Below are 24,402 nucleotides of genomic sequence, written 5' to 3' on the forward strand. Positions count from 1 at the left end.
TTACTCTCCATTTTCTCACGTAAACGTTACAGGGTAGAAATATAGCACCCACCTGTGGAAGCCTATAGTGTGGCAAAGCATTGTAGAAAGATTATTTCCTAAAGTCTGTAGGAATTCCTGCATCAGCAGTTTTAAACTTTATATTGGTACAATAAACCCAGGACAAAGGCAGGAGACCATTAACAAGGCTCTGATGCCCAGAAGACATCTATCATGCTTTTTCAGAAGCATTTTCTCCATCTCCCTTAGGAATCCACCCCAGTAATTCACCTAGAGGAGCACAAAGTTCACAACTCACTCACATGATTTCTACTGTCTTTTAAAAATATTTCCCAATTAGGTTAAGAAACCCACCTCATACATTACCAGTAACTGGCACTTCCAACAGAGATGACCTTTCAGTTTAGGGATAATAGTGCCATTTCATGCTTGATAGCAATAGTTTTGATACCCCAGACAAACTCTAGCCCATATAAACCTCTGTTTAAAGAAAACAATATTCACTGGTTGTTTCTACCACTCTCAATGTTTTCCGACTCTTTCTTTTTAGCAAAACAAGGTAATTACAGCACTGATGGGCCCTCTCTGTAATACACAAGGTTTTCAGTCTCGGGAATGCATAAGTGACATGACCTTTCCCTCAACCGGAGTGGAGGGACAAGCCATTTCTCAAAAACCTTTTTTAAAAATACAGATGCTTGGACAAAGGCTATACTACATTAAATGTCTTGAGCTAAGATAGCTGAAAGTCTGACTCTATGAATGCAAGTACAAAAAGATTTAATCAAACTCCCGTACTACTAATATAGCTGGAATAAAGAGAATTTTATGATGAAAGGGAGCAATGAAACAGCACGCAGCAGAGCTCTGCCGGCAGGCAGACTGACGGGGACAGGCCCTGGGTGAGTGGCAGCAGGCTGAGCTGCCAGCACAACCCTCTCCCAGCCTTCCCGCTGGGCCGGGTGGAAGCGAGCAGAGACACACGGGATACAGGAGAGATGCATCACATCTAAGTTCATCTATGGCAACCTTCTCCTTACCTCTATGCCTTCAAAAGTGGAAGAGACACCTTTCCCCTCAAAGTGATTTAAAAGGAAACCGACTAAATGAATGAAGTTAAAAAACATTACTTGTCTTCCTCTGCCAGTGGAATTTGCCTTAAATTTTAATTTTCCTTGTTTCAACAGCCTCAGAATCTCCAGCCAGGCATATCTGAAGACGTCCCAGCTCACTGCGGGGGGGTTGGACTAGATGACCTGTAAAGGTCCCTTCCAACCCAAAGATTCTATATCTTCATTTACTTGCCTTGAGAGCGCATTTGCATTCAAAATTGTTAACTCTGTATTGTACATCCCAAAGAAAGTCTGTTAAGAGCATAGATGGTTACGTTTATTAAAATAATACACTGCTTATCTATAGAAGCCAGTAATTACGTCAGTAACATCCAAATCACTCATGTCTGAAAGCATTTTAACATGTGCTATCCAAATTAAAAATGCACACCAAGAGTGGATTGAACGATGATTAACAGTTTAGCAGTAAGCGCAGAGGGAAGGAAATAAGGACCAGAACACGGTGCATTCAGACATCCCCAAATTTTTAAGGGAGGTGAAAATTCAGATGCAAGAGCTGAATTCATGGCCACTTCCTGAACAGTAACCAAAATCAAAAGATGCAAAACCCAGTGTTCTGTTTGGCCTGGAATGAAAACAGGCATTTTTGGTACCTGGAGTTCTTTGACAATTACACAGGATTAAGCTGCAACTTGAGTTAAGTAATTGTTATTCCAGACTGATATTCTAATTATGCAGTCATCTTTATCATGCAGATTTGTAATAGCTCTAATTTAAAAAAAAATTAAAATGTAACACCTATACTGTTATTAATGTCAGCGGATATTTACTTATACATGCACTGATAGATACCTGAGTGGATGTTTCGTACACTAAAGAGCATTGCTTGGACAAATGTTTAAGTCAAGAAGATGAAATCCTGGAAAATAATACAGTAAATTCTGCTCGCTGCCTCCTTTGGTCTGTGAGGCTGTTGCCATGTGAAGCCTGGCTGACAGGCTTTGTGCCAGTCTGGGGAAGCCAGCTCCACTCGCCACTCCTGGTGCCACCAGCCCGCACGCCTCCAGCCTCCTGAAGGGAGCAGGCCTGGGGGAGCTCCTCCAGAAAAGCAATGACCTTCCTCTACCTCCAGCCTCTCCAGCTGACCTCTGTGTTTTTGAGAGAATGTGATAAACTTAAACAACCCAGGCAAACAGATGCTATCAATCAACCACACAAGGTACTGCCACGTGAACGATCTATAGATAGGGAGCAATCTGTAGAAAAGACACAGTGGTTGGAATTACTGGCCAATCTCATTAGCTATAATTTATTGGCAGATGGTAGAAACTGAGAGGATATGAAATGCCTGAAAAGAAACCTACTAATTAATAATATATAATTAGCTGATATAACCCAACTGCCTCGAATAAGCCAATTACAGACTTTACAGTGGAGGCATATAACACCACATAATTTTTAGGAATTTTAGTTAAGATTTTCGTAGGGCTTGCCATATTACATCTGTACCCATTTTTCTCTCCTCTTCACATTCCCAAAGTTTTCTTTGATTTTTGAAGTAAACAAACTCTTAAATTCATGTCAAAATATGGCAAAATGAATTAGGATGTTTCACGGTTGTATGTTGCAAGTTGTCTTGTCATCATTCATGTATTTGGCTGGGAAGCAATGATTCCCAAGGAATGAAACAGATTTTTAAAAAGAAAACTAGATGACTTGCAAAATGATGGAATGTCAAAATGTTACAGTGTCAGAACAAATTAAAGAGAGGGGCATCAATGCTCCTGCTTGGAGCTGCCGAAAATCCTTTACCTAAAGTCTGGTACACACCTCTTCCAACAACAAAAGGAAACAAAGGAAAAAAAAAAAAGAGAGAAGAAAACTTCAAGTCTATGTTATGCCTCTGTGCATGTGGAAGTTTTAAAGAGTGAATTTGGGACTACCTGTCAGTTGTTATAGAGATACAGAGGAGGAAACTTGCTGCCCTCTTTCCTTTTCACATTTAAGGGGGTTTCCTCCTTGAGTACAAATCACAGAATTAATAGTTGGGAATTTGCAATTGAATTTTTGCTCTGTTTCTTTTAGGCATATCAATATCAGGCAACAGAGTACAGCTATGCCATTCTCCCATGAGGGAAACAAAGGTGCACGGCGCCGTGCTGCGGCGCCGGTCAGCCACAGCACGCCGCGGCTGCGTGCAGGCGGCTTCCCATGGGAGCAGCGCGTCCCGCTCCTCGGCAACTTGCCTGCACCGCTGTGTCTCTGCCTCCATTTGCTGTGAGAACGTGCTACCATTGACGCCGTATTTCTGCTACTTCTATAGGCAGGAAATCACAATTTAATAATTAAATTAGTATAAACTCTCAGTAGTTTTCGTGATAAATCGTTTTGAAAAGCATAGTTATGCATAATCACTTACAAAACTTTGTAGAGCCTACTGAAGCCTCTTCTTCAATTTTGCGTATTAGTTCACTTATATGATTTCAGTTTCCCCTTGCAATAGGATAACCCCTTCTCCACATGCATAAAGTTTTCTCAAAAAGCCTAGTGGAGCCAAAGTAGTTTCTAGATAAACTTAAATGTTTTTTGGATTGTGTCCTAAATTAAAACATGCAAAAATAGCAATCAATTATCCTTTTCTCAGATCTGCTTTCTACATTGTGCTCCAAGCTGGGGGTGGGTGGTTGGCTTGATAACCATTCCCTCTGAAAGTACTGTCCTCTAAAAAGTCTTAATAGCATGATTTTAAAAAGTTGATAATTGCATTCAAATGCAGACAGCCTTACTGACATTCTGAAGTTGGTAAAAATTAATCATTTACTTTACATCCATTTGTTCCTGCAATGTACAAATGAAGGCGCATGCAGCATAAAGTCATTAAATGGCAACAAATAGAACCCCGTGGCATGAAACCACTGCTAAATTAGATCGTTCAGCTGTGCGCTTTACAAAAGATGAAAAACATTTCCTCATCTTAAAGAACAGAAAGTGGGACATAGCTCAAAAAAGCAGCATTGAAGATAGAATTTGATTTGAAGTCTTTCTCAACCAAGGGGATTTAAAACAACTTGTTTAAAGGGTGACATGCATTAAAACATAACGAAAGCTTTCAGCAAAGGCTTTAAGTATCATCTGAGGACCTTTAGAATAGAAGAGAGATTAGTAGTATCAGGAAAGCCATGTAAACTGTTTCATGTTCTCCTGCTGCTTTTTGGTAACCAACGTGATTAGTATCTTTTCTATATTTGAAGTTATTTTTATGAGTAATTTTTATTACTATATTTACAAATTTATAAATTTACTACATTTATTTTGTGTGTGCCAAATATCATTAGAAAATGTTACTGTGCAGAGCACTTAGCACTTCATAATAATGATTTGATTCAGTCAGCTAAAAAAAATGACAGTGTATTATCTGCCATCAAAATCAGAGTCAAACTCAATGAACTGTGGGAATGAAAAACACCTGTCTTGAGCCAGCGCTTAATTTCACTCATTTCACACCACCACTGCTTGGCATTCATTTGATTGTTTTCGAACAGAGAATATTTAATTCCTTCCACAACACTCATTGTTATAACATCTGAATGCCTCTCTATTCACAGTGGACTTATTTTCACGAGATTCTTAGAAAGCAACATCATCCTCAATTCACAGATGATGAATCAAATGTCTTCTGGAAATAAACCTACATATCTGAGTTTTAAGATAACATCTGTACTGCATGATCATCCTTTCCCTCAAAAAATATTTCTTATTGAAGGAGAAAGAGATAAGGTGGGAATGAAAAGGTATAATACACAGTACGTCTTCTGTGGGGAACAAAACGCTCTGAAAATGAGAATGATATAGTGCTTTGGAGGGACAGTTGGGTGCTCTTGAAAGCCAATCAGTCTTCTGTGATCAGTATAAATAGATGTTATTCCAGTTCTACCCTATGCAGGCACACAGAAATCACTTTAGGATGCGAAAAGCAGTCAGTCCTAAAGTTCAGTTTCCTAAAATTTCTTCAATTCATCAAAATAGTTTCAGGCTAACAGAAGTCTTCAAAGCCTCAGATTTTTGGCTCCTTGTTGCTACGTACCCTGCATAGTTAGATGTCATGTTACAGAGTGGTGTTAGGAGGAAACATTTAAGAGATGATACAAACATCTGCTCGCATGGTCTGAGCGGCCACGTAGTCTACAAGGAAGCCTGAAGACTCGGCACCAAAGACAAGAGGATGCTATAGTTATTCCTCTTATGGGCTTAGGTGCCTCACTCGTTGCTCTAAGGACACGTTTCCTTGGGACTGACAGATGAAGCTCTCTTCTGAAAGCAGACAGCTTCTCTTCTAAACTAGGAATGGTGATAGCATTTGCTGTAATACTCTATTAGTGTTCATACCTTTATATAGGTACAATTTTCTACCAAAGGCTTTGTGTTTACAACTGACTTACAACTGTCCCCACTGCCAAGTGAAAGATCATCTAGACGACATTGCTCTCTAGTCCACCGATGAAACCACTGCAGCCCGTGTGCTGGTTAATTTTCTTCATAGTTGCTTGTATGGGGCTAGTATGGCGTTTGTCTTCCCAAGTAGCCGTTTCACCCGATGGAGCCCTGCTTCCCTGGAGGTGGCCGAACCCCTGCCTGCCGACAGGGAGTGGTGAATGGATTCCTTGCTTTGCTTTTGTGCGCAGCTTTTGCTTTCCCTATTAAACCGTCTTTATCTCGACCCATGAGTTTTCTCGCTTTACTCTTCTGATTCTCTCCCCCATCCCACCGGCGGGACACGGAGTGAGCAGCTGTGTGGGGATTAGGTCCCGGCTGGTGTTAAACCACGACAGCCTGGAAAAAGGCTTCAATTTGGGGGCTAGAGGGCAAGGACTTATGGTTAGGTTACTTGTTGGAGAAAGACGAGTTCTGAGCTCTGGACTATGATTCTTTTTTATCTAATAGCCACGTAATGCTAGAAAGATGTTATCAGGTAAGAGGGAAATGAGCACATGTACTTAAATTCTGAGTGAGGTGTACCTTTGATGTCATAGGGTTGTTCTGATTCAATAGCATAGCTTTCAGTAGAAGCTGAATTGCATGATATTCGCTTACGAAGAATGCAACTGCAGCAATAGACGTGCCAGAAGATACATTACAAGACCAGAAGAAAAGAAAAAAAAAATATTATTTTACCCCAATACAAATGCACACTTTCTCTCCAGGTTGAGAGAAAACTAAAGACGAATTTTGTCTTTAAAGTAGTAACTAACACAAAATACCCGGCCAATTAATGCTCAAAACGTTACGGATTTCTACGGATATTAGTTGAAACATAGCATTTTATAAACATCTATAGATGTTTATAAAATCTGCAGACATCTTGCCTACCTCAGTTTTACAGATGTATCTGAATAAAAAGAGGACCTTGATGTAGGCATATAACTGAAATGTGTAAAAACTTTAAAAGAAAGAGGAAGTAGTTGTTTGCGCTATGGTAATAAAATATTTCTGGGATAAAAGCAGCTACATACAGCTTTATTTGCTCTGGAGTTTATCTTCACATAAATATACTTAACATGCACCTTTGCTTTATAGTAACTGTGAATGTGATCTCCTGTAATGCACTCTGAATGGGCATGTTTCATTAACTCCGTAAGCAATCAGCCTGCTTTGAGTCTGCCCAAGTTTCTGAGGATTTCTTGTTTATGTGGAGCATGTCAGAAGTTTCCCATAGCTATTGGCATGGTCATTATAATCCTACTATCGTGAGCTGCTAATACATCATGCAACACATCTGTTTTCCTGTGTGTGCAGCCAAAGAGGTCGCTGAAGTTGCCCTAAGCCTCAGTGCTGGCATGCAGTTCTTTTTAACATGCAGAGATTTTTTGATGAAAGAACATGCAGAAGCTGTTTTTTTCCAGTTCACAAAAAAAAGCATTTTGGAAAAGGTTAACATTTTAGTCACAAATTACTTTGTTTGGAAGGAAAAAAAGCCCATAATTAAAGACAAAACTTATTTCTACCATTTGATGACAACTAAATTCTGTTTAATTCTATGACTGACGGAGATTTAGGCAGATTATACTTAAAGCCAGTAGCACAGATTTGGGGTTACTTTAAGCCACAGCAAAAATATATTTGTCAGTGGAATTATACCAGGACTGTGTTTGCCCATTTTATTTTGTCTTCTCTATGTTTACGATAGTGATGTTGTGGCAGTTGAGAAAACCACACATATTATAAGATACATAAATATTCCTGAATGGAATTCATTACTTGATCATAGTACATAAAAATTTAATATTTCCCCTACAAATAGCCATTCCTTTAATTAAGAAGTCTTATTTCTTTTCTTCAAAAAATAGGTAATGACATTTCAGAGAATATAAAATCTGTGTTTTTCAGTTCACCAAATATGAAAGTCTTGGGGCATTTCCAGGCTTTTAATAAAATGCACTCAATTTCAAAAGCACAATTTTGGGGATGAGGTAGATAGTGTTGGAGTGCAGCTGAAGAAAAATGGAAAGAAAGATGAGCATTTAAATCCAATCCTGAATTGTTACTGTCTGAACAGGTCCTGCTTCAGGAGAGCAAGTAACCCAGTGCTTTAGACAGTCCCAGCTTAACTGCTGTGCTGTACCAGAAAGCTTTCCTAAACTGGATACTTAGTAATTTTGTACTGACTTTTACAAAGAAAAAGCCCTCTGTTATATAAGGCTGAAAATTTTCCTAAAATGTGAATATTGTCTAATTTTGCAGAAAATATAGAAATATGTGTTAAAGTTACAATTTCAGGATCGTGACTGCACAGATGCTAGCTGACAATGCACGTTTAAAAAAAGCTTTTAGAAGGGAATTATAGGAATTATAATTCCTGTTTTTGTTAAAAATTACTAGGATGGGATGCAAAAATAAGTACGTTCATTGTTACTTAGGATATATCCCAAAAGCACTGATTCACTTTGCATTAACAACCTTCTGCATTACCTGTCCCACAGGGTTTTCTTTCAATGAAGTGGTTGTTTCAGGAGGGGAATGTAGGCTGAAATTAATAACAGAACTGTTGCTAATGGCAACAGTGAAAATCATATGCTCTATTTTATTTCCATTAAGGTGCCGTTACATAATCTAGGGTGTCCCAATAAAACAATAATTCATTTTTGCATAGTATAAAGCTTAGCCGTGTGTGTTAATGAGCCCTAGGCATGCTCTGAGTACTTGAGCTCTCATTTTCTGTGGCTGAACAGATTCTGTAGGGAAAGGGTCTCCCTTGTGAATCTACTTCTTGATTGCATGTTGGTTTTCTACTGCACATTTTGCTTCATCCTACACAGAATGCTTTGCAGTCTCTAGGACTACAGAAACAATTTGGGATCCTAAATTACTTTCGCAAAAACAAGGGAAGATCTTTTTACTACACTTCAGAATGGCTCTTTTTCAAAGGAGGGGATTAAACTAGGTTTTGAAGCTGACCTTAAGTGGTGTAACTCCCACCCTCTGCTTAACAAGTTTATCCAACACATACCCTTTTGTTCCTCCTTCTGTCTTCACTTTCCCAAGTTCATCAATCCTTTAGACTAAACTACCCTTTAAACCTATATCTAAATGCTATAAAGCTACTGTTATTTTAAACTCACAAATGATCTGGAAAACAGTGAGCACACCAGAAAAGAAGCGGGGTGGGGGGGGAAGGACACACCAACAAAAACCAATCCAACACACCAAGGCAGTCTGTACAATAAAGCAGACATATGCAACTGAGTGGCAACATCAAGGAGCAAGACAAAAGCTGCATTCACTGGTGATAATGATAAAAGTGTTTTAAAGCACTAGGTGCAATCATCAGATTCATATTTGGGTAACTACAGCATTTTTTGCTCCGTCTCCTTCCAATGGCTTCAGAACAGTCAGGGACGAAAGCACCGAGACAGGTTCTTGGGCACGCTACGAATGAGTGTCAACTGCTTAAATATCAGCAGGAAACCTCAGGAGAAGGCTGGGTCTGCCCTGAGAAACAGCCCAGAGAATGGGGACAGAGAACAATTCTGTCTTCTGGTAAATGCTGGCAGTGAGACTCCAGGTATCACGATTATTCATGCTGTTGCTTCTCTCAGACATTAGCTAAATGTAGTAGCTTGAACAGAGGAGAAATAATTATTCGGATAATGGCAACTGATTTTAAATAAGACCAGCAGATTAGCTCAGGAGGTGAGGTTTCCTGACCCTTGGTAGCATTTTGACAAATCAATGTCAGTTTTTTTTTCATTCAGAATGTATAATATAAATATTCTAAATGCGCTTTAACTGCTGTACAAAGGCAATCACAACAGCTTAATGTCCCTTCAGTAAAGATGTTGCGTCTAAGCTACAACCCTTTCCCATTCCTTAAAAAAAACCCACCACACCAAAAACCCTACTAAAAATGTAGCCTTTGAACAAATTAAGGAATTAAGGATCCTGTCACGAATTATATTTTCTGTAATCTGGAAAGGAGAATTCTTTTAGAGAAACCCATTTCATATCTCTTCCTCCCCCCTTACGCTTTCAGCCGTTGCCGTGACAAACGGGTTGCTGCCCTTGTGGACCATTTCTCTGGCACTGTGTAGTCTCATGGTTTATGCTTTGACATTAACCTGTCTCAGAATTTAATGACCAAAACACACTTATCTCAGATTTTGGATAAAGTCATCTCAATCTCTGACAGGACTTACAAGAGCAGGGTTTTAAGAGGAATGTCAGAGGTTTCTCCAAGGAGTGGAGATGTTGCCACTTTTCCCATCTGGGGCTGCCTCCTTTGCCACCTCCCTTCCTTGCGACTCCCTTCCCTTGACAAACAATTCAGCCTACACCGTCTGACTCAAAGGACCATCTACTAGTCCCCCACCGATAGCAGCTCCAGTCTGATTGCCCTGATTCTGCTCGTGTACTTTAAGTTTGCCCCATCTTTGCTTCAGCACTCCCCTAAGTCAGGACAGACAGACAGACGGAGAAGGGAACTGCACTACCCGGCCTGAGGGCAGGATTAGCTTTTAGGGCAGTGGATAGCTTTTGTTTTCCTCCGACAAGGAACTGTGCTGTCCTGTTGCCCAGTGTGGATTGGTACACGTTTAGAAAGGTCTTCTTCAGGTAGATGTTACACAGGGGCAAATCCAGAAACTGAGACTGACCCAGAAAAGTTTCCTTACTACTTAGAAATTTCAGGGGCTTGAGCTAGGTAACATTGCCTCCCGTCTCGGGTATGATGGTATGCTCTGGCTCTCCAGCAGTTAGACAGCTGGGAAATGCTATTATGTTGGGTTTTGGGGTTTTTTTTGCAGGCTATTTAGCACTAACTGTTCCCTCAGAACAGTGTGGGAGGTCGGATGAAGGTTACCTCCCTATCTGGTGCCCGTACTGCTTGTTACTTAAAGAACTTCAGGTATCTTTAGATCAGAGTTAATATGGCTATACTTTACATGTGCCATTGAGCAGAATTAATATCAGAAGAGGAATTATATAAGACTTATAGCTTTAAAAACAGTAGGAGCTGCTATTAGAGCGACAGCTACAGTTGATGTAATTAACATACCAGGGAAGACCTATTAATTCGACTGTAGAAAGTACTGTTTTGGTTTCTAGTTGCTTACTTAGAAGAGCAAAAACAGAACAGAGAAATAAGAATTACAGAACAGAGAAATAAGAATTAAACCCTGTAGTCACAATGCTGTATGTCATCCTATAGTAATCAGAGATAACCGGGTGATGTTGTCTCTGTAACAAGCCAGACATGAAGAAATGTGTTTTGTTTGTCTTAAGGAGCGTCTCTAAAGTACCCTGGAAAATCCCTAGGACATAAAACTTCTGAGCATAGCCGTCATGTAGTTATGTTATGATCAGAAGCGTTCTACATTAAGGAACATAACAGAGAGGCTTTCAATCTAAACGAAGGTATTCATCATATCACACTGTACTTGCTTGCCACAATATTAATTTGAAAAATAAGAAAACAGTGAGAAACAATCACTGCAGTGAGGTCAGGATAAATGTAAATAATTTACTTTTAGCTGTAAATTTAAAAAAACCCCACTAACTGGTTAAGGACACACCTTAAGCGTACTGCTAAAAATGCTTATTGTGATATACATTCCTTGCTATTTCCCGTGGCTGTTTTAAAATTTTATGTACTTTGCCTATTTATACGCTTATCTCTAAAGCTTGTGTGCTGAAGTAATGTTTAAATTTTAGAGTTTAGCTGTTAGTCCTGTTATCATGAAATGACACAATGCATTGTTATGCCATGAAACAGGCATTTTGAATATTCCATTGCATGTGCAGAGCCAAAAAAAGCACACTTCTCATTCCAGTAGTAAAGCACAAATTAGTGTTTTGATCATCTCATTTGTATTCCTTTAGGCATCTAATAAACTCCTTCTTTTCTAGTAACTCCGTAATGAGAATTGTATTAGAATTGTGCTCAATTCTTTTAAATCAGGGATACTGTATACAGATATTTATTCTTCCTCACCCTTTTTTTATTATCCCTCGAGACCACTCTCATACCAGACTCCTGCTGGGGGATTTACAGTGAACACAAACATCATCCCCTTCTCATTTGTACAAGGGTAGCAGGCCAGACTGGTCCCCACTGAAGTCCTAATTCCAGGTGTTAAGCCACTTTATTAAAATCATTTACTATCCCTTAAAATAAAATTAGGTTGTTTTCTTTCTACTAATCTCTAAAGAGATTAGAACTGCTCCGTTATTGCAGGGCAAACTTCCAAAGTGGTTAATAATCAGGGCAGCAAAGCATGGTAAATGCCACATCTCATTACAAAGCCAGTGCTTGGACTCTGTTCACTGGAGTAACTTTAAAGATTCGTCATCCTTTGACTAATCAAGATGAATGTTTTCAGTGTTCATGTTTCTAATGCTAAAGCATACCAAATTCACAGGCTGGATCCATCCTGTCTTCTCCTGATTCTGCAACTGTACACTGAAAGAAACTGATGGAAATTTTTGCTTACAACAGAATTGCCGAGTTGTTGCAGCACAGTAACTACTGAGAGACTATTAAATATGTAATTACCGTGGCATTCTCTAAAGTTTGATGAGCCAATTAATAGCACTTTGTATTTTCATGGCACCTTGCCTCAAGGAATTTAAAAACACTTTTAAACAATAATTAAGTTCTAGAGCTCTCCTGTAAAACATTTGCACTATTGTACCGACACAGAAACTACAGCAAAGTTAGCAAACCAAATAAACCACCTACAGTTCAGAAAGCTTTTTTCCAAGTACGTTCGCTGACTTCCAGCACTATGACGATACAACAAGAAGCCTTGTAAGGATTAGAACTGACAATCATACCACCACTGGTCTTATCTATAACTAAAGAAGTGACACCTGCTAATCCACAAGTAAAGGCAGGAACACTGATATGGAATGATATGGAACACGATACCGAATGACTTGATGACCCATCTTCTGATAATGTAAGTAATTACATACAAACATGGCACCATCCACAATCTGGGCTGTCAATTTGAATTTGTGGTTAAAAATTAATTAATCCAGCAAGCTTGATCAAGCTGTCTGTGAAATACATTAACTACATTAACTTTCAATTTACTAACAAACAGATAATCTGTGGCTCAAACCACATCTTTCACAAAACCAAATCCCATGTAAAACTAACCTACAAGGCATGCCATGAACCAGGTCCTCAGCGGGCATGCAGTCGGCTTTGAAGAACAAATGTGTGTCTTTCCAATATGCACTTGACTATAACGGGCTTGTAAATGAGGACACTTGTCTAAGGAAGATAGATGAGACTATTGAATGATTCCTTCCCCCAATACAATCTACAAAGCTGGACATTTGTCATATCTCATCTTCTCCTGGAATCATTGCATTATAATCTATGCTTAAAAAAAAAACCCTCTCAAACTACTAATTCAGCCTCATCCGAGTCTACCCCAGTAATAAAGCAAATGACCTTTTGCCACTTCATCCAGTCTTGACAATTGTAGTGTCAAAACTAAGTTTTCTGTGCACCAACGGACTTCGTACAGTGCTACTTGCTGTGCCAAAACCCAAATAGAAGTCATAATATTTCACAGGAATGATGCAGATGAAAAAAAAAAAGAAAATATCACACAGTCTGGAAACAGGGAAATGCAATTTCGAGTAAGATTTATTCTGATGGTCAGGAAAACCTACAAAATCTTTTCAAAGCCTGGGAACTAAGATCCAGTACTCTCTGCTTATGAAGAGTTCCTGCTGTCTCACATGGTCTATCTCCCCACTACCCAGCTGTCTAATTAATTAAACATAGTCAATGTTCAAACTTTAGAATTATCTTAAATTTTGAGCATTATCTCTTCTTGTAAACTTTGCCCCTGTCAGACAAACATTTGCTGGGAGCAAAACCCAGCACTACTGAGCCAAGGTTTAATGTTCTTAATCACCCAGCTTCAATTTCTCCAAAATATTCTGCTCATTTTATAGATGAAAACAAACCTCTTTCTCACACAAAGACTATTCCAAAGATCTGAAAAGATTCCAGTTGCTGATAGGCAATAATCTTACCAATTATTCATTTCCTGAGTCAGAGTTGCTCTGTAGAACAGGCAAGAATATTTGTAAGTGTAGATATTATTCACTAATAACGTTAGTTTATTCTCAAGTATCTGAATTATACAGAAGTTATGATTGTTTTTGAAAGAAGGTACTACATGGTACTACCTGGCATGGCCAAGTGGATCAGAATTTGACACTTTATAAGATATAATCAGACTACTGATGTAATTAAGATTTTTTTTTCTTTCCATGTGTTTTACATATAGTTCTTTGCACCTTACCCAGATACAGAGGCTTCTAAACTGCTCTCAATGTCTCTCTCTTGCTAACTGGGAATACAGTCCTGATTGTATCTGCCTTTCTCAAAGACTGTTCTCTTAATTGCTACTTCCTATGACTCCACAAGAACTTACAAAAAGCCTTAAACATTCACAGTTTCTTTTTTCAGCTTTCAGGTCCACAATTCTGATTTGTTCTGCACATTTCTTCTACAATAAATCATCCCGCATTAATTGGTCCCATGTAGCTGCATGCCTTTCATTTTTGTGAACTAAATTCTAACCATCTTATTGACTGCAGCTGCTTTTAAATACACTTTGGTGTCAGCAGTGATTTACTTTTTAATTATATTATTTTATTTTAGATGAGTGGTCCTATTGTTTTCTTAACAGTTGCTTTAAAGTCAGTGCACAAATAAATGAAGCCTCAGCACTTGAGCAAGGAAAACAAGTTAATTCACAATTCCTTAACAAAAGAATCTCCTCTAATACAATTCTTGATGAAAATATTGCCGCACTTCCCAAATCTTTTACATTTTAGCATGATGATTAATGGGGGGACATGTACTTGAAGTATGTTCTAACTGAGCATTCTTGGGAGATTCTTGCTAAAAAGACCAGCAGGGACAGTACAAAGATAAGATTATTTCTGTCTCTCTTCCAAAACCCTGAGAGACTGTTTTACTGGTTTTCTATTTCAGCTGCAGAGACAAGTTCTGAGTCCAATGCTCACCAAAATTAAAGACTAGGGATTTGATCTTAGTAGAAGGTTCATCTTTGTCCTGTGATATGTGTATGTAATTTCTCTTGCCTGCAGGAACAGATTTATGCTGTATCTGGGGCAAAATTTAGTGCATAGGCAAGATGGTATTTCTCCAGGGAGAGACTGTAATCAGTAAAAACAAAAACATCACAATCCATTGCAAAAATGTACTCTTTGCAATGGAAATGTTAAGCAAGAAAACATCAGTGAATGTGGAAGGTACAAGTTTATCCATACTCTCCTGAGTTTATTTTAACCAATATTTCTCAAAAAAATGTCCTGGGAATGCAGGATATATATTGTTTCTTTGACACATGCATGAAGCATCAGATATGAAAAATGTTTATGTAATCTTGTCAAATATTTGATGCACTTTCATTACACTGAAACATTACGACCACAAATTATAAACATGCCCACTGGTTTCACATCAGGTAATTGAGAGCAATTTCTACACTGCTGGTCACTATTGATCCTGATGAATGAAGCGCAAGGAACTGTACATTTTTGTAACATTATTTTTGTATAGGGTATGTGGAATTGAAAAGTAGCCAAAATACTAACAGTGCCCCACAATTCCTTTTGATTCTAGCAAAAAAAAATCATCAGTGCAGTGCAAGGCTAACTTCATATTGAGATGTGGGGTTTTTTTCTATTTTTTCCACTTATCTTTATCCTTCTGAAGATCTTTTTCTGTTCCTTGCAGCAATCATCTTCAAAAGAACAGAGAGGAGAGGAGAAAGGGAAGGAGCAGATGTTTTAGGCTAATGAGCAAATAACAACAAAGTAATTGCCGTGAGGGTCTTAACATTACTTTGAATCTCGGCCTTGTTTATTCACTACTAGAAATGTGTTAGGATGCTGAAAAATATGTAATAAGTGGTCAAGATCATTTTTCAAGGAGCAGTTTGCAACCCTTGTCCTCCTATGCCGCTGAACTCTGAAGGAGCAGGTCCAGGAGGAAGCCAAAGTAGTAAGCCCTGCAAGACCACCCCAAGAGAGCATTAATAACCAGTGCCTCCATTTACCCATTAACCAGACACAGCTCCAGTTAGAACTGAGTTGTGACAGTCATCTCCTTACTTTTCTGGAGATGTTCAAACTCTAGGTGCCCTCCTGCTCTCCCTGTAGCCATGTTCAGAACAGTGATGATCTGGTTTTAAATGTTTTCTGACGACTTTCAAAGGGCACACTTACACTGAAAGTAGAAAAAAAAAGCCACAGATAAATACTAAATATGTAGTCAATTCAATTTTGGGTTTAAACTCTTCCTTTTGGATATAAATATTTATCTACTGAAACAGAAAGCTTTACAAGCATTTCTGAGGATAGAATCTAACTTCTGTTATTAAAAACAGGAGGCTAAGCATTTGTTCCCACTGTGATCTCTTGCTAGTATCAGAGCAGGGAGCTCTTACAGTATTCATTAGCTCTGCATGTTTCGTTTTTTCATCTGTTTGCTTACCTAGGCGAAGAAGGGAAGATATATTTATGAGCTCCATCATTCTGCAGCCCACAGAAGGCTTCATGAATACACAGCATTTCAGAATCTATACACCACTTAATCCCATTACCTTTACTACAACATTAGCTCTGATGTGTCACAAAAAACTTTAGGGCCTGGAATGACTTATGAATTAATTATCTGAAGCAGAATCACTAAGAAAATAAATTTAAACATCACTACTTCACATTCTATTTCATTAACATTCTAGGAGAAAACATAGAAAATAGAATAGAATAGAAAAATATTCAGCAAGTTTTTGTGTCCACGTGCAAAAATTTTTAAGCCAGAACAACACATCGAAGGTGAAAAAGGAGCCTTGTGGGGATTTCAGCAAATACAGAATTTCATTCACATGGATTTATGTTGAGCACCATAATACCTGGTTCTATGAAGTGAGACAAACCCACCAACAAAATATCATAGATTTTTTGTTAGTAATGACACAAAGTCAAAGACAGGAGCCATCTCTGTGTTTGGAAAGTACCTGGAGCACTTTGGGCTCTAAGCCTAATAAAATAAAATGGGTGTGTTCAGCAGCTCAGAGTGTTTGCATCTTTCGGGTCTTTAGACGGTCAGATGCCACATGATAGTCACTCACCTATTCCAAGTGCAAGAACCACCTGGCTAGATGCATGAAATTTAGTTATATTTGCAATTATCATGGTTAAAAGAACTATGACATTCTTCAAGGTTGTATCCTCTTTTGCTTTTTAACACGCTACATCTGGATCTTCTGGACAGCTTCTACCACTATTTCACCTTGATTCATTTGGAGAGAAAAAGAAGGAAAAGGAAACAAGATTCAGAGAAGTATTAAGGTTATTGCTGACCATGTCTCTGAAAGAGATTGGGAAAAAGTCATAATAATCTTCAGCCTCACAACTGGAGAGCCCGCTGCAGTGGGACGTGCTGTCATTTTCTACCAACGAGAGAGAAAACTATTAGTTTAACTTCCAGATCTCACAGAAGACTTCGAAAATCCTGGGACAGATATCTAATAGGAATCACTTGGAGGACACTGTTATATGCATTTAGAAATTTATGCATGTTTGTATTTTAACATAAGGCCTCTTGGATGAATCTGCACTCTCTTGAGAAGGAAAAGGCCTATCTCACATGTAGAATCCCTGCTATTTAATGTGTTTTTCCAAAAATGTGGGCATTCATTCCAGGCTGTGAAACTGAAATGGTTTACAAGGAATTTGTCCTTGGAAAATCTAGTTCTTAGAATCGCCACAAGCTATTGTTATTTTCCAGGTGTGACTGAAGAAAGTCCAAGATTGTTATTAGCTTGCAATACCGGAAGATGGGATTTTCCATTTTAGTAGGAGTTAGCTTTCCTTAAAATAGCTTAAGTGAAAGTCATCAATTGCTTATTCATCTTTCAAACATAATTTCTTCTGGAATACATTATAACTTAAGGACTTACTGTTAAACAAAATGCCTGAAATAATTTCCCTATCACATTCATTATCCTGATTTCCATCTAGATCAGCAGGCAGCTCATGTCTGGGTGTCTGTAGAACAATCTCTTCTCAAAACTGTCAACTGATCAATTAGCATGAAACAGATTAACACTTTTTCCAGTCTTATCTTCTTATCCACGCGTTTCTTCTTTAACATCTGCCTGAGAAGTGCTCCATATTTTATCTCATGGCGATAAAGGACTTATTCTCATCAATGTATGTAGGATTTGAGAGAACTAAAATTCAGCAAGAGCTTATATATCAAAATGTTTGACATTTCTAGGCTATTTTGTATGGGTCCCATTACAATAAGAAATAAAATATTATTGCCATCTCTGGAAGTGTTCAAAAAATGTGTAGATGTGGCGCTTCAGGACATGGTTTAGGGGACATGGTGGCGCTGGATTAATGGTTGGACTTGATGATCTTGAAGGTCCTTTCCAACCTTAGTGATTCTGTGACCAGGTAAGAGTTATTCATGTATTCATTATACACACGTATCTATAGGCAAAGTTCTTGTCATAAAGTTCTTACTTATTGTCTGATGAATGGATAACTGACTTTTGAATTAGAGCTAACCTTGTGCAGACTAATGTAGAATACAACACTTATAATACATTGCCTTAAAAAGAAAATAATCATGCCAATAGCTTGACAAATTACTTTACAAGAACCAGACCTCTATTTATTGAAATAATACAGTGCTAGTCATTAATAGTATTTAAAAGTTAGCATTAGTGCCATAATTCTGCTTTATATAAAACATAAAATCAGCTTTTCAATAATACATTTCAGCTTGCAGTTGAAGTGCTGTAATTTCTTACATGCATTCAGCCAATATACTGTTTGGCTTAAATACACAAGTTTATGGCACCACAATTATAGCATATGCCAGAACTTTTATTATTTTGTTTGTATATATAGGATTATGAATAAATGGTGTTTTTTTAAATGATAATGAATGGGAAATTCTTGAACTCTTTTCTACTGTACCTCACATAAGTGTAGCATGAATGTCTTAACTCAATTATTTGCCTTTCTTTTCCAAAGAAGTAAGTTTTTGTTACAAACTGAACTTTAATAAGTGATTGATCCTTCTGCCATGGGAACATGGAAAACAAAGATTTGGACACAGCATGCATGAAAACTGGAAGACCTAGTCAATGAGGGGTAGGTATGATTTTTAAAGAAGTAAAAAGAAGATATTAATCCAATGAACACATCTATTCAGTCAATATCAAAATGATGTGCTAATATAAGCTATAAAGATACAGCTTGTATATATACTTTTTAAATTTGCAAATCCTAATCTGGTTTCTAAGGTACAGATAAACTGTGCATGAAATAGAAGTGTTAAAGATATATTCAAACTCGGCACAAGACTGATAACTGATGCTTAAAAATAGACTCATATCTCGATAGCATTTTTCTGGGATGATGGTCTAAGACTGGGGAATGCCTGTTTTAGTGGGAACATGCCACCAGTGATTCAACCCACTGGTTGTCTTGCCCCATCTATGTCATGATGCCCAGGCTCAGATATCTTCCCAGCGCTCCCAGTAAAGGCCAGTGTTACTGGCTGAGCTGTGAGAACATCACAAGAAAAAGAAAAAAGACGACAAAGAGGAAACCTTCATATGCAATTACACTAATTGAATGAATGAGAAGCAAAGATTAAAATCAATATTCCAGCGCTCTAAGGCAGAGTAAGAACAGACGTTTACAGGATGCAGATTTCTCCCTATTGCTGATCAAAGACAATTGAAACGTGGATTTCCAGGAGAAGGGATTTGACCTGGGAGGCTTGTATAAGCATGAGACCTGTAGTGGTTGTCAAAACAATAGTTTTTAGCTGAAATTAACCCTGCTAAATTACACTATCTTCATCTGTGGTGCTTCGTTTCAGGCAGTCATGTCAGCAGCTCTTTCAGCTTTGAATATGTGCTATGATGCAGAATCAAATGTGACTTCTTGCTTTTTGTTTTAGATACTTTCAATAGCGTTAAAAATGCTATGTCTGCTACCTTGTCTCAGCTAATTAATATCACAAAACATCGTGAAAGCACACCAGCGTTGGTTCACTAACAAGATGGTATTTGGTGCGTCTATAGTGACCTGTTGCATGCCTGTTGCAGGAACAAGCAAGTATTTTGTTAATGAACACATTCACATCATAAACACTAAAATCATTGTTTTATCCTATAATGCTGCAGTGATTAACATTAATTAATTTTCAGACATAGTATGGGATAAATAGTAATGCAACTTCATCTTCTTGTTTCAGTATTACTTTTTCTTGTCTGCTGGTTCACATGCAATTTTACCTATCTTACTACTCCCTTTTCCTCCACATATATTTTTAACATCCTGTTGTCTTTTTGCCTTGATAGCTGCCTAGAGCATGGATTATCCCCGTCTTACATGCCTATAAAAATATAACACACCTATGCCTAGAGGCACTGGTCAGGTCTTCAAGGCACTGCTGAAGCAGCAAAAATCAATAATACTTGGTATAGGGGAAACGAATGAAGGTTAGTATATATGAAACTATTAAGGAATTAATAGCTTTGTAGGTATGGCAACAGAGTTCCTTCCCAATTACCTTCCCTCGCTCTTGTTGATTGTCCAAAAGGATTTACACAGAGGGACAGGTGATGGTTTCTCTCTGTAGGATAAATTTGTGCAAATCTCTTTGTTGCTATAGCTAGGCTAGTTTAAAACTAATTTAAGTATTTCTGCACTATGCTACAAACACTGAACCGCGGGGTAGACACACACAGGTAAGGTTCATTTCACAGTATTAATCCTTCCTTAGTCCCTGTCTGTCTGGTTAAACTCCCGTGGTTTTGGAGTCATCTCAGGTCATTGCTTGCTGACCAGTGTGCCCAAAGCTACTACACTTTCAGAGGAAGCATCTCTATGTGCTTTATTCCCACACATTCCTTACAGTTACTGGTCCGCAGTGCAATACGTGGTTAGAAGGACTTTTGGTCTATCTAATCCATCAAAGCAGCTACTGTGTTGTTAAACACCAAAACTGCGACTGGCAGCAAAGAGGAGTAATTTGCACGATAAACACGAGATCTTGCCATCTCATCTAAAGCCACAACCATATGCTGCTGTCAGGAAGTAACAAATTCTTATTCCAGGATGACAAACACAGAGAGAAACAGGAGGAGAAAGAGAGGAGGGGGAAGAAGAGACGGTATTTTCATTAAGGCAATATGTTTTATGCTATCCTCTTAATAGGTTGCCCTAACATACCTTCTTAAGTTGTATTCATTGCAGAACAGGAAGCCTGTTCTGAAACGTGCGAGACACTATGTAAACCAAGGGTTAATACGATTGCAGCTGGATGACATTTTTTCAATGCTAATTTGCTGAGGTAGAAGGAGATTGTAGAAATACATATTTGTTTTGATGAATTCCTTCAAAGTTTGGGCAGCTTTCTGCTGGAAATATACTTGGTTTCCCATCCAGCAAGCTGCTTGGGAGCCTGGAATCTCACTTAATTTGCTCCTGACTGGAACTTAAAAGTGTCACAAATCCAGGAGCACGTTGCATGTGTTTCTAAAGGGGACTCAGCTTTTTGCTCAAGCCATGACTTTTAGGTTTTTTTGGCTCCTTACCACGGAGTTGAAATGAGGCTGATTCTCCACGCTGCAGCTCGGGGTTTCCAAGCTGCCTGCTATGTGTGCTGTCTCCTGGCCGCCGCAGCTGCCCAGACAAGCAAGCTGGGGAATCGTAGGCTTCTTGCAATGCTGGGAGCCTTGCCTGAATTTAAGGCTCTTCCATTATCCTCGCCAATTTTCTGAGAGTTGAAGACAGCCAGTACTTTCTCACTTTTGGAAAGCAAACATACAAACAAAAAACCCCAGCACAAAACAGCCAAACAGAACTAGAAAAAATATTCCAGTTCACTGGAAAAGCAAAAATTGTGCTACCGAACAGCTATGAACAGCTTATGTAGCTGTCTTAGGCTGCATGTTTATTCTAGGTCACTCTTTGAGTTCAGTCACTATTCCAATCACCAGATGTCAGAATGAGTTGGACTTTTTGACTGGATGAGCTGAAATATTTGAGGTGCTGGAATTGCATCTTAAAGTGCTTCATACTTTTTATAAAATCATGTATGAGTACTTAGGAATGTCCCTTCTCAAAACACTACCATGCCTCTATATTTACATAGCCTATTACTGTTGATTAGGAGATTAACATGAAGAAAGAGCTTTTATGAAGAAGAAAAAGTAGTTCTGTTTTGTCCTTAAGCAAATGAGCATCCTAAACTGAATTTCTAAGTACATTTTAAAGAGCAATAGCTGTTATTAAGATATTTTAACTTAAAACGGACAAAAAAGTAGGCAATAGTTTTAAACTATTGTTCATTTAAACAGGATGCAAAAGAGATGTGGGAGGCAGAATTATTATCTACATTATGCATGACTGAAAAGTAAGCTCCAGTTCTGTCATCTCATACATCTAAACCCCATCCTGTGGAGAGACACTGTTGGAAAGAGGTGTAAGAAGAACATGTGAGAGTGGTCTTGGTTTGGATCCTCTATGGGCTTTTTGAGGAGCACGTAGGACTATCTTGCATGAAGAGTGCATCCTGCCAACAAACCTCCCAGCAAAACTTCACGCGTATATCTCCAAGTAACACCAACATACTTGAGCCAACAAAATTTCTGACTGAGGTTTTTGAGTATCCTCTACTTGTCAAAAGAAGTTCAATTGTTTTTTTCTTCTGCTGGTATACAATGATATTTTCAGTACTTAAACCCACATATTTAATTTTCTTATTATAAGTTTACAGTAACAGGGGCTTTATGTATATCTGAGTAAAATTATTTGTATGGTCAGCTTATATGCATGCATATGGAAGTCTATCTGGAAATCTGGCTCTTAGAGTATGTACTAGTTAAATAAAAAGATGTGTGTGCTGCACTTGGGAACACAGATTTCCTACAAGTAAAAATCTCACAGAAAACCATATTTCACAGTTTTCCTTTTGGAAAAGATTGTAATGCATCACTCTGCTATGAAAGAATAAGGCATTTTTACCCTGTTGGCCCAAGCACTATGGTTTGTCATGTTTAAGCGCAAAACTATCTCGAGTAAAAATCAGGTTGAATGCTGAATAGAAAATGAGTTACATTCATAGATTCTAACAAATATGTGCATGTTTACAGATATGCTTTGTTAACAGTCTTTAAATATTTAATTCCTTCATTTGACTCAAAATCATTCTGCTCTCTGAAGAAAGACAAAAATCTTAGTTTGCAACTCTTTTAGTCTGAGGAAAAAAAATTGAGCGCTCTGCCTCGATCCTCCCTTACTTTGACCTTTGGTAAATCCACTGAAAATTCCATTTTTCACAACTGGTCATTCACTGAGTAACATAACACAACCTCCTCTTTGTTCTGCACTGTGACTCAGATTGTACGCTGCTCATGAAAATGAACATCGGTTATTGCTGTGCACTTTGCTTATGAACATGCTTTCACTGCTAAGCTTGCTGTACCTATCATTTTTGTGTATACTAATTTATAACATTGCAAACGGATTCGGTGAAGATATGACTGTAAATGGGTAAATGTGAGTGTTGTTCATAGGTGGAGATATTCACAAATGAGATGCATGTGCTTGAATCAAACTGTCAATTAAAACATCTTGGATGCTCTTCTCTTGGCAAAGAGCTGTATGCAGTAACATGTTTATAAACAGATTTACATAGCTTTTAATACTCTATTTTTCCCAGATGACACAGTAAACATTAAAATACATTAGTGATGAGCCATATATACAAACAAAATAAAACTTGCCATTAAAAAAGAAGTAGAAAACCAAACATAATAAAAAAACAATGGAGCGGAAAAAAAAACCCCATCAGCCATATGCTGACTTGGAATATATCAGATTCATTGGCAGCTTCTGTGACTTTGCACAAGTCATCTGACCATACCCCTGTGGAGGGGCATTTAGGCCACCAGCCTGAGCCCTGGCAGATCTGAGGCTGCTAAAGTACAAATATCCCCCAAAGTCCCCTTTCCCACATTTATTCTCATTTTCGTATTGAATGCACTTCACCTGTATACCCAAAAAAAGCCCTAAAACAATCCACTGAAAGAATAGGAAGGTTTTGGGGTTGATTTGAATTTTATTCAACCTAAAATAGATTTGTAAGGTTTTTTTAAGATGATTTTAGTAATTTCTTCATTTCTGGACATTTTTCTTCAGAATTGCTAGTGACCCCAAAATTCAGTTATTGCTAGGCTTAAATGCATTAGCCACGTAGCTATAATGATGATTGTTACAGTGTTTATTGTATTGTTACATCCTGTTATATTAAATTGTTATATTATAGTCCCTTAATGTTTGCTACAGCATTTACAAAACACCACGATGAACTACGGTTCCTTTTCAACAATAAAAGTACTGAGGGAAGATGCTGTGCATTAATAAGTAGCTATACTGGAGTGAGATACCTCTTACAGACAACACTTTATGAAAAACATATAAATTGAAGTGGTGGCAGAAATTTAGAATCATAGAATAGTTCATAGAATCATAGAATAGTTTGGGTTGGAAGGGACCTTTAAAGGTCATTTAGTCCAAACCCCGAGGCTATCTAGTCCAAGCCCCCAAAAGCTATTAAGTAGCCTTTGCCCAAAAGCTGACTGATGCGAGAGGATTTTCCTTTATTCTGTTCTGCAGGTAGCACCATGTTATTTGTTAAAATCTAGGTATTGCTATATTCTCATAAGCCCTCACATGGCTC

The 24,402-nt window shown here is 38.1% G+C and overlaps 1 protein-coding gene across 1 annotated transcript in view; it reads right to left on the reverse strand.

The window, feature by feature from the left end:
• The window catches only part of SPON1 (spondin 1), a gene marked incomplete at both ends in the record, with an annotated part of 197,790 nt that overhangs the window by 31,381 nt on the left and 142,007 nt on the right, over positions 1–24,402 (reverse strand). The window lies entirely within an intron of this gene.

This window comes from Phaethon aethereus (genome assembly GCF_964289735.1).
Source record: "Phaethon aethereus genome assembly, chromosome: 5".
In the NCBI taxonomy this organism is placed as follows: domain Eukaryota; kingdom Metazoa; phylum Chordata; class Aves; order Phaethontiformes; family Phaethontidae; genus Phaethon; species Phaethon aethereus.